This window comes from Mustela nivalis (assembly GCF_964662115.1).
Source record: "Mustela nivalis genome assembly, chromosome: 2".
NCBI lineage: Eukaryota > Metazoa > Chordata > Mammalia > Carnivora > Mustelidae > Mustela > Mustela nivalis.
This window is the reverse complement of record NC_139021.1, coordinates 105855660-105867797: the sequence shown is the minus strand read 5'-3', so window position 1 is coordinate 105867797 and position 12138 is coordinate 105855660. Positions and strand designations below refer to the sequence as shown.

General features: G+C 35.4%; 2 protein-coding genes across 7 annotated transcripts in view; both read left to right on the top strand.

Moving 5' to 3' along the window:
• LOC309859770 (uncharacterized protein) overlaps positions 1–2530 on the top strand; it is a 38433-nt gene extending 35903 nt beyond the window's left edge. The window contains exons 5-6 of one of the 2 annotated variants that reach the window (XM_082720889.1): positions 2087–2213; positions 2405–2530. The gene's annotated coding sequence lies outside the window, so the exon portion shown is untranslated. Of the gene's footprint in view, positions 1–1852; positions 1942–2086; positions 2214–2404 lie in introns of those variants that run through there. The other variant, XM_082720890.1, reaches the window with a different exon arrangement.
• LOC309859764 (phosphatidylinositol 3,4,5-trisphosphate 3-phosphatase and dual-specificity protein phosphatase PTEN-like) overlaps positions 1–12138 on the top strand; it is a 196050-nt gene that overhangs the window by 114481 nt on the left and 69431 nt on the right. The gene's annotated exons all lie outside the window — the stretch shown is intronic.

Below are 12138 nucleotides of genomic sequence, written 5' to 3'. Positions count from 1 at the left end.
GGACAGCCGTAGGAGTCACAGTAGCTTGTTTCTTCTTTGAGGTCAGAAGAAGGGTCTCTGATATCTTACGTTCCTTAAAAGACTCACATGTGGGATGCCTGGGTGGCTCAGTTGGTTAAGTGTCTGCCTTTGGCTCAGGTCATAATCCTGGGGTCCTGAGATCAAGTCCCATGTTGGGCTCCTTGCCCCTCACCCTGCTCGTGTGCTCATGCGCTCTCTTTCTCTCTCTCTCTCTCAAATAAATAAATAAAATATTTAAGATAAATTAATAAAAGACTCACATGATTAGGTCAGGCCCTCCCAAGTAAATCTTCCTTTTAGACCAAAGTCAACTGATTAAAGGATCTCATTTATACTTGCAAAATCTGTTTTGTTGTAGAATGTATCACAATCACAGGGACTTAAGTCTCTTCCATTTAAGAGGAGTTCATGTCACGTTGTTGGATCCATTGGAGGTCGTCATCTTAGATTCTGCCTATATAATTAGTGTGAGTTTATCCATTCTGTTTTCCAAGGTAGTTTTGGTTATTCTTGGCCATTCAAGTTTCTATGTAAGTCTGAGAGTAAAGTTATCAGTTTCCACAAAAATATCTGCTAAGATTTTAATTCTGATTGTCTTGAATCTATAGGCCAATTTGTGGAGAAATGAGATATTTTTGTAATATTAAGTTGTCCAAGCCATGAATATAGTGTATTCATTTACTTAGGTATTCTTTGTTTTTTGTTTTCTCAATAATACCTTATACATTTCTGGAAAATAGTCTTGTTTTTCCTAGTAACCAATTTTTAGTGTATGTCATGAACATTGATTAGCTGTTTTTTTGATAACCTGGGAATGATATGTCTCTCTTTCTTCTTGCTGTATTTTCCACAGTGGTCATTTTATAAATGGGTGGTATAAAAGCTATGAACTGTATAAGACAGTCAGTTCAGTTATGGGAAGAAAATACTTGGGTATCTCCCTAGATTTATTGTAATCCATAAAGAGAAGAATGAAGAAATCTAGTATACAGTGAAATGGATATACACACTAATGTGCTGTAATTATGTAATACAATAAATATAGCTACATTGGCAATCGTTACAGTATATAAGCCTATCAGAGTTATACAATGTTACATGCCAAATATATTCATCTGAAAAAAGAAAAGTGACTTAGGAAAAATAACAATAATGGAATTTAATATATAAATTGACATTGTAAGTTTACTGTTTATAAAAAAGGGTTTCCTAAAAAAAAAAAAAAAGAAAGAAAGAAAGAAAGAAAGAAAGAGGTTTTCTACATGGAACAGTAACCAAACATTTTGGACACCCCGTCCTACAGGAGTTATGTTCAGAATTATTAAATAGCATTTTCCCTGAAGACGACTGTAGCTCTTTATGTGAACATAGTCCCAGCAGTCCTTTCCTGTGTGTTCACTGACTCCTTTAACTACATTTTAAAAAGATTTTTATTCCTTTGACAGAGAGAGAGAACACATACACGCAGGGGGAGAGCGCAAAGCAGACTCCCCACTGAGCAGGGAGCCTGACATGGGGCTCGATCCCAGGACCCTGAAATCATGACCGGAGCCAAAGGCAAACACTTAACCAACTGGTGCCCCTTAACTCCATATTTTAGAAGTGTGCGTGGTTATGCTCTTGGCCCAGGCTCATGAATGATACTGTGTTATCAGTGAAACCTGCCCTAATAGCAGGAATAGAACTTTTCTCCCCTCTGTAATCTCACTCTACTTTGCACCTGTTTTACTATAGTAGGATTTCATGCTACATAGTAGTTGGATGCATCATGCTTGTGTCTGTCAGATTATATGCTCCTTGAGAACAGTGATATGGTTTTATTGGTTTTCAGATTCTCAAGATAGGAGTGTTCTTTATGGCATGTAGGCACATGATGGGATGCCGGTAATTTATCACACTTTCGAGGAATGTCATCCATGCTTTCTCCTCCAACCAAGTACAAAGGTAGGCACGCCAGAACACATCTTCTGATTGTGAATAGTGAACTCCGTAACAGTTCTTTGACAGCTTTTCCATGTCTTCCCATTGTGATTACTTAAATTTGAATACAAATGTGCTGTTTCAGGGATCCTTATCATTTGCGGATGTGACTGTGGGCTTTACCCAGGAGGAGTGGCAGCATCTGGACCCTGCTCAGAGGACCCTGTACAGGGAGGTGATGCTAGAGAACTATAGCCACCTTGTCTCAGTGGGTAAGGATTGTTTCCCGTGTAGACTCCTAGTATGCACCTTCATTCTTGGTTTGACACCTGTAGAAGCTTTGTTGAGTTTAATGATATTTAAGTTTGAGATTTCAAGTATTAAGCAGAAGGATTGTTGAATCACTGTAAAGAATGAAGTGTTGTAATTGGCCCCTGAAGCTTCGTCTTCTGTCTTCTTCAAGGGCCCTGAAGCCCATGAGCCTCGCCGAATTCCCATGTCATTTCCCAATTACAGCGTGTTGCATCCCTAAACCAGAAGTGATCCTGAAGTTGGAGCAAGGAGAGCAGCCATGGATGCTAGAGGAAGAGACCCCAAGTCAGAGCTACCCAGGTGAGTCAGTATGTATTAAACAGATGGACACTAGGTGACATGGTATGAATTCTTTTTATTCTCAGGTACTTGCTTATATGTTCGTTTTCACATTTAACAAATACTGGGTACCTGCTGTGCCTCACTCCAGTTTTAGGTGCTGAAACACATGATCAAACTGAATTTGTTCCTGACCTCATGGAGCTTACATTCTGATAGGGAAAGAAAAGACATAAACACACATACACATACTATACACATAATATGTCATAATATACATAATAGGTACACACATACACATACTATATACATAGTATGTCAACAAAATAGCAAGGAAGTTATAAATTGAAATAATGAAATGTAATACTTGAGAAAAGGAAGGCATTCAGGAAGGCATTTGGATGATATCAACTTGAATGAAATGATTATAAAATGCACAGGTTTACATGGGAATAAGCATTTGGTTGTATGAGCAGAGGTGATATAGGGAAGACCCCAGGTTGGAGATACTTACTTGGAAATTGTCAACTTATGGTAGTATTTAAAGTTTTTAAAATTAGTATTTGAAGCTAAGGGATCAGGTAACCACCTCTCAGAAGTAAGAATGAACAAATTTGAGAGGTCTGAAAGCTGTTCCCTGGGACACTAATGTTTAGAAGTCATGAAAATGAGAGGACTCAGCGAAGAAGAGAGAAGGAACAGTCTGGAGAGAAGGTGGAAACAGAGAATGTGGTGTCCTGTAGCTGAGTGTAGATGGTTTTCATAGACAAAATGAACTTCTTGAAGAAAAACGTATAAAGTCAGCGTTTTCTGCCTTTGTCTCCAAATCATCCAGAAGCACTAAGGGAAGTGAGCAAGACAAGCTTCATTCTATGACACTAGTGGATATCTGAAATCCCAAATCAGTGCAAGTGTACCTGCAGCAAAGCTGATGGTGGATCAAGGAACGTGTGCGTGTTAGCAGGTGGGTAGAAAACTAAAGCATTTCTGATGCGCACGGGGTCTGGCAGTGCGCTTTTCATGAACAGAGCACATCCACACCTAAGACTTCCATGAACAACGGTGCCATAAACTAGATAGCTGAGCTCCCTTGGAGACAGTTTCATTCTGCAAAGGAGACGTACTGAAGTGTAGAAGCACAAACCACACTTTTCAGTAGCCCTGTTTCCATGATGGTGCAAGAGAGACTGTACATGAGGGAAAACCACCTCATAGACACTAAATGTGCAGAAATAATCTTACATGCCATCTTAGCGTGTACTCCTCTGACATAGAATTTGATGCAAAAACTTACTTGACAACGGTTGATCGGGATTTGCAGACCTTCTACAAAAGTGAGGGAAGCATGGGGGACGGTAAGGCTGGTTAGGAGGAGGGGAATGCTCAGGGGGGTGATTACCTCATTGACTGTAGATTTGTAAATAGCACATCTGATTGCTCAGACTAGCAGGATATGTTCCGAGTCTCAGTGTGAACCACTGTGTGCCAGAGCAACTGGTCAGAAAGGTGGAAGGGGAAAGGATGTTATCTTTTGTCTTGTTCCTCTCTCTCAGATGAAACTGTTCTGTAGAGCTTTAACTACCTTTCTTTCCTGGATTGCATCAGACAGTTGACCTAGGCAGATGCTGGGGAAGTCGGAGCCTCCATGGGCCCAGTTCGGCCTCTGGGCTTATTTCTGTGAAATGAGCCCAACACTTGGTTTTCCTCAATTTGGAACTGCAGCAATGCCAGCCCCAGTGAGCTGGCTCTGTGATGAGCAAGAGAGCAAGCTGTTGTGGAGGCTACTCCAACGAGGAAGGAAGGCACATCCTGGTTGATCTGTAAACTGAGACCAACATGTGCTGAAAACTTGTTCATAATGAATTACCCCTCTAGCCTAAGGGATGACTCTGTTCGGTCTCTCAAGTAAACCTTTTGCCGTGTGGTCTTCCTTGTAAAGCTCTCATCCTTTTAGCCCAAGTAATGGAAAAGGAACCAGCACAAATGCATGCAAAACGATTATAAGAAAAAAGGGGTGAAAAGTATTGGGAAGAAAGCTAGTTGGTGATAGAATTGTCATCTGATCAAAGTAGTCATAAAGTAGGTAAATTATGTGACCAAATATTAAATCATGAGTTTCCAAAGGGTGTAGTAATTGAATTAATTATCTCTGTGATACAGGTATTTAAGAAGGATATTAATAAGGGAATAGCAAACACATGGCAAGGTGTCAAACTGAGAAAGGAGAACAGAAAATATAATTACAGTAAAGAAAGCAAATTGGAAGAACCCCAAGGATGAATACATACTGGCAAAAATCTGTTCAGGGCCCGCCCAGGTGGCTCAGTCATTAAGTGTCTGCCTTTGGCTCAGATCATGATACCATGGTCCTGGGATGATCATCTCTAGCTTCTATTTTAATGCTCTTATTTGGAGCAAGTTCTTAGTTGAACTACCATCTTGCTAATTTTTTAAATTGAAATACTTCTTTTTATGAGGTGACTACAGATTCCAGTGCACTTTTAAGAAACGATATATGCAAGTCCTGGGAACAATTCACCCAGTTTTCACTAATGGTAACATTTTGCAAAACTGTTGTATAAATATCATATCCAGAAAAAATATATATATCATATCCAGGATATTGACATTGATAAAATTTGGGGGCCTAAGAAAGATCTCTCCAGTTTTTCTTCTCTTCATTTGTTTGCATGCATTTAGTACAGTACAACTTTGTCACTTGTGTAGGTTTTGCGTATCTGCCCCATAGTCAAAATACTCTATAGTTCTATAAGGACCTCTACTGTTGGCCCTTTTATAACCACAGCCTCTTCACTTCTGTGTGCTCTGCCACTGTCAGTTCAAATGTTACATAGATTTCTATGTATGTCACTTTGGGATTAGTTTCTTTCCCTCGACATAACACCTTGAATATTCATCTAAGTTATTGTATCAATGGTTCGTTCCTTTTAGTTGCCGATTAGTGTTCCATTTTATTTATTTATTTATTTATTTATTTATTTATTACAGAGTTTATTTTTAAGAGTATTTAAGTTTATTTAAGTTTATTTTTAAGAGTATTAAAACAGGGAGATAATTTTAACCTTATTAGGTAAAATGATGTCTTGAGCAAATGTATTAATTCATGTACTTAGAACAAAAGTATTGAGAAAGAAACAAACTCTTCTCTTTTTTAAACAAAATTACTTGTTAGAGTAACATTTTTTAAATGAGATAAAATTCTTTCAATAAGCATAAGGAAATTTTGATCTAGGTATGCTATATACCTTTTAGGTACTAATGAAAATGAAGTAATGGTAAAAATACTTTGTAAATGTGTGCATCTATGTTTTTTGAAAACTGAAGAAGCAGTCTGACATCTGGCTAGTTTTCGTGGGCTAGTTGTAGGAAATTTATGGAAAATAAGAATCAGCACACCAAAAAGTCTGATGCATTTTCGCATATCTAGTTTCTGTTCACTATGATCAGGATTATAGATAATACTGTAAAATACACTCACGTGCTGGTTATTAAGGCTATTTGGATTCTTTTTAATACTGAAAAGCTCACACAGATTGTGATTACTGTGTAGTGTCCAAGAACTAAGGTTTGCCATCTGTTACTCAAATACAGGAAAAAGTTAAGATAATCTAGTGATATGAGTGGTTTTGACATTTCTGTTTTTTGGAATCATCTATTAATTATAGTCTTTAAAGCCTAATACCAAATTTTAAGTTTTTGCACAAATAAAGCTTAGAGGTTATGCCAGTGTTTATATTTTTCTTATAAAATGTGAAGATATTGGTTGAGAACTAAAGCTTATGTAATGGAAGTCTGGCTTTTAGTCATTTTAGTTTTAGAAGATTATTTGGATATGTAAGTGGGAACACCATGTTTTATCTTGAGATATTAAGTTATATGAGATTTTGATAGTTTTAAGCTGTAATTTTCCTAAAAGTTGCTATATAGAAATTCATTACTATGGAACTTCATCAGGGAACTGATTTAATATGTATTCCTTAAATATTTGCTTTAAATATTTTTCAGGTCCTCTGCTTTCTTGCACAACTCAGTTCTTGTCTTTCTGCTGTGAAGTGATTTTTCCCATTTAAAATTTTGCTTTTTCAAGCTACAATATATAAGTTGTTTCTGTAACACAATTCCTTTTCACACCCTCCCTCCCCCACCTCAAGAACTGGTGTTGCCAGGTTGGATAGATGTCTTTAAAATTGCATATTGGGCTTAATAGGGTCTGATTAGTTTTAATCTACTTTATTTATTGATATTTTTACTGAGAAGTTTGTTATGCCAAATGATTAATATGATCAGGCATACTATTTCAGTGTAGATAGGATCTAACTTTGTGTTTAGGGCCTCTATTTTTTGTGTAAGAATCATCTTGCCAATTTAAAACATGTCTGATGAAAGTAGATTGTTTGACAAGCATCACTTTATAGAATTTGTTTGGGTCTGAGTGGTAGGTCATGAAAAGAATGGTGCCCTTTTGGATAGACAGATAATATGTGTGTAAATTCTGTCTCTTATATTAAGTGAGGGAGCATGTATGTAGGTGAGATTTTAATCCAAATTTTCAGTCTTTACCTGTTTTGTTTGCCTAATAGTATTTAAAGGGTGTGAGGTGTTATGAGCTCCTTTCCCTTGTTTTCATTTCTGTCCCTCCCATCTAACTGTTGGTATTTTTGTTTTTCTGTATGTTGACCTTTTTATGTTTTTAAACAGTTTTTTGGTTGACAGAGTTGTCTCCCTTTTTATCTTTCATGTTTCAGCTTAATAATTTTCGAAGTTTTTTTGTATATTCTCCTTTGCATATGAAGATTCCACAACTAATTGATTAGTAATTGTGCTTTTTCCCCCCAATTGTGATAATTGGATTTATACTAAAATGATACTTGCTTTAGGAACAAGCATTTATGGGTAGCTGACTAAAACTAAAAGTACTGCCTTTTCAAACCAAGCAATGTAGACTTGCTCTCATATTTTTTAGTATATTTAAATCTGCATATTACTAAACTTGAAAATATGAATTTTGGCTAGTATTTTAGTATATGTAATTTCAAAGGTTTTTTTGATGATCCACTTATTCAAGTGATTATAAAGTTGATATAATGATAAAAATATCCTCAGTGAGAATATAAATCATGTTTTTCAGTATTAGAACCAAGGCAGTTTTCATAAAATCAGTAATATGATTCTTATTAATGTAGTAATAAATGCCAATATCTGTGCCTTAATATTTTTTATTCTGTGCCTTAATATTTTAAAGTAGACCTGTATTTCTAGTTTATATTAGTATAAACCCTTCCAGGATTAAAATACAGCAGTTAGGCAAAACTATTTTTGCCACTTGGAAAAAAAAAAAAAAAGCAAGTCATTTCTAGATGATGTCCTGGCTTAGATATAAAATAAAGAGATTTGGGTCTGTTATATTAAAGCCAAATATAAAATGAAGCAGCCTAGCACACACTTGTTTGGAGCTTTCTTCCATTAAAATGGTTCAAATTAGCAGTGGTTTCATTGAAAGGTAATTTTGATAGAAGTAAATTTAGAAATTTTACAGTTTTAGCTTAATTAGTAGGAAAATGAAAACCCATTTGCTGTCGATACGTTTTGTATTGAGCTTTTTTCCTTCGTATTATGTATGTGTAGTAGTTTCGAACATTAGGAAATTTGTGCACGGCTGCATCTAAAAGATCAATAGAGTTGGAAAAGTTGGAATCTGTTGTGTGTTTTTTTTAAAGTAGTTTACTAGTATTGAGTAAATTTGCACTAAATATTATTAGGCTTTTGTTCTCAAACTATTGATACATCCCTTATCATCTTTTTTGTCTTACCTGTTGGAATGTCTTTCTTTCTGTGGAAGTTAGTGACCTTAAAGAGCAGCCCAAACCTAGTGTTTTAGATAGTTATCTCTGGTAAATTAAATGATAAAAAGCATGGCTTTTATAATGAAATGAACTACAGAAGTACCATAAACCTAACACTGAATATAAAGATTAGAGCGTAAAAGATACACTCTTATGTACTTTACAATAATGCTGGATTGATGTCATAATTTTAAGTTTTTTAATTTTTCATATACTTTATTATGATTTTGCTGTAGAAAATTAGGTTAGCATTTGGCTTATAGTTCAGGTATATAATGCTGACAAGTATATCTAATGCATATTGGACTGATGATCTTTCTGAAAGTTGTTCTGTAAGTTACAACCATATTTTATTTGATTTGTCATTGGTAGTCAATCTTGGTTGTTTGTTAGTGGGAGCAGAACCATGGCAGGGAGGGGGCGGGGTTTACGTGTGTGTATTTTAACAGCAGCAGAGTTCTGAAACAGGAAATCTGCCTTATCGTATTCATCCAGAGAGCTAGGAAGGAGGTAATTGTTTCTTACGCTCGTTAAAACCAGTTAGTTGGGCAACTTAAATTTTAGAGATTCACAGATGTAGGTTTGAACAGTTGTAGATACATTATTTCATAACAGCTCTGAAGAAAAATTGATTAAATTTGTTGAGAGGAATAATCCCTTAGCTAATACACACAAAAATTGTACTTTGGGTTTTAGAGCATTGCTAGCATTATCAGTGACTTGATTAGATATTTTTCTGTGGTTCTGGTTTGCTTACATTTAAATAAAGTTCAGAGGGCCTTGATTGTTCCTTTAAAAAGTATTTGTTTAAAACTGTAATCTTCAATTTAAACAATAGAAGAAGTTGATTCTGTGTCAGATATTTGTCACTGGAAATTATCATTCCCTCTTTGTTAATGTGTTTATGCTCATAATTACATTCTTAGGTATTCACAGCTTAATTTTTATCTGTCAGTGGGTATTTGTCATTTTTAAAGCTATATAGGTAGCATTTTTTTGGGCTAAATATCAGGCATTGCTTACTGTGCTGTGTTAGGATTATTTCAATTTTTTCCCTTTAAAAACATCATATTGTGACTATCTTTGCATAGTTTACATTGTTTTCTTAGTGCACATTGTTAGAGTGGGGTTTCTGGAATAAAAGGTAAAACAGTTTCATAGTTCTTTGTTACAGATTGCAGATTTTGTGCCAAATGAACCAATTTATGGTATTGCTACTAAGTAGAAGAATTACTAGCAATTCTTGATGTTACCTTTGAAGAATGTGGTATTTTCCTTCAGAAAGTAAGATCTAAGCCTGGCTCAGTTGGTAGAGCATGGGACCCTTAAACTCCGGTTTGTGAGTTCAAGCCCTGTGCTGGGCATGGAGCCTGCTTAAAACAAACGAAACTACAACAGCAACAAAAAGAACTCCACATAGTGACATCTAAACTTCTTTTCAAAGCAAAAATGTGTATAAACTCTTCAGTCAAGGCAAGTTGGTATAATGTAACAATTTTAGAGGAAGTTGTGAGGTCCTAATTGTTTGGAGGAATAGAAAGCTCCAGTAGAGCTCATAAATTACTTGGCAGTCAGTTTTCCTTTCTGGTTTGCCATTGTGGGCAGCTAATTTAGAAGTGTTAAAAGGAACCTAAAATTTATGTTAAAGTGGATTTAAGTGAATATATTGGAATTCTTTTCTTTTATAATTTGTTTATAAAAACATCATATTGAGTTGCCTTGTAATGAGACATTGAAACTAAAATTAAATAACAGGATATTTCTAGTCCATGCAACCTCAAATCATAACAGCTTCTTATTACAATTCTAATAGCCCTTTACAGTTTATAGTTTTAAAGATATTTCCAGATACCACATTTGATCCTTGAAACAACCAATAAAGAAATTACATCAGGTGTTAGGATCATCATTTTGCAGAAAAAAGAAACAAAAATATTTGAGGCCCAGAGACTTAGTAACTTACCTGCAGTCATAGGCTTTTAAGTTGCAAAGCTGAGAATGGAACTTTGGTCTTCTATTTATTAAATGACACTATGCACAATGAATCATGCAACACTACATCAAAAACTAACGGTTTACTGTATGGTGACTAACATAACATAATAAAAATAAATAAACAAACAAACGACATTATGCATGAAGTATTTTTTTTTAAAGATTTTATTTATTTATTTGTAAGAGAGAGAGATTGAGAGCGAGCACAGGCAGACAGAGTGGAAGGCAGAGTCAGAGGGAGAAGCAGGCTCCCTGCGGAGCAAGGAGCCCGATGTGGGACTCGATCCCAGGATGCTGGGATCATGACCTGAGCCGAAGGCAGCTGCTTAACCAACTGAGCCACCCAGGCGTCCCTGCATGAAGTATTTTAATGCAGGCCTGGCACCTTGGGAATATTTAAACAAATGTTCCTGTGTCCTGTGCTGTTTCTGACCACTATGCTTTATTCTTAAAAATCCCCAATTTTTTTGGAGCAATATTTTTAATATTTTTGTAGTTTTCTGTATTTTTTTGAGAAATATTTTTAATATTTCTGTAGTTTAAGCTTTGGTGCTTACGCACCCTTTTCACTTTATAAAATCAGATTTTAGGCAGCATTAATTTGCTCTGTATAGGAATATTTATACGCTTTATATGTTAGGACAAATTGTTCTCAAATAATGCAATTAGCACTTTATCAACTGGAAAAATCAGCATCTCCTTTTTCTGCTTTCCTACCAATATGAATCTTCAATTTAGAAACCAGATACAAACATTTTACACATTTAATAGAGAAAAAGAATACCTAGTCAGAAATAAAAAATCTTGCATTAAATGAGACTACCGTATAAGTCTATGAATGGCAGTTGTTTAAAGCATAATTTGATTAGTGAAGTTGCTAATATGGATATAACTGTGACATACATGGAAACTGTTTGTTAATTTTAAACTTGTTAAAATTTGTTGGAAAAAAAATGTAGACCTGATGTAGCTTATGAATCAGTGGCTGAATTTTTTTCCCCTCACCTGATCCTTAAGCATCTGTTGGTTGATAGCCCTGACAGAAAGCAGGGGAAAAGCTCCAGAAATTCCTGGAAAATAGAATTAAATGGTGCAGTCTTGGTATTTACTAACTAGCTTTCGATTCTTCTTGTCTCCTCTTGTTAGTCTGACTTTATTCCTTCATTCCTGCTGCCGATTCAGCTCAACGTCAGTTCCTCTTGTGAGCTAGGCAACTTCAGGTTTGCTCTTACTGCTTTTTGATCACTACCTCTGTAATCTACATGTCACTTTCTATTTGCCATCTGCATTCCATGTATGTTACCGCTTCCATATGTGTATTTTTAAAATAACTTATATGTGATCTGTGGAAGTAATTTTTCTTAAAATAATTGTGGCAGAAAAAAGGTGTTACTGGTTTGAATACTAGTACTGTATACTGGTATTTTAGTTTATAACTTGTTTGGGGATAAGTATATCTATATATTATGTTGAGTAGTACTACAAAGAAACTTCAGAAGTGCTCTATTTTTAATAATTGTACTTAAAATAAGACTGTATATTCAGGGACACATAAAATAAGGCTTAAGGAGCTATTTTTGGTTATTCTCTATTTGAAAATTCTAGTTAAATTTGTAGTGCAAATGACATTAATTTGGGTACAAGTAAAATTTTGAGACAAGGTCAGTATGAAATCTCAGCTCACATGTTTTTTTCTAAAGGCATTTTGTTAATTTGGTGTAACTTAGAATATCCTTAAAGTCAGGAT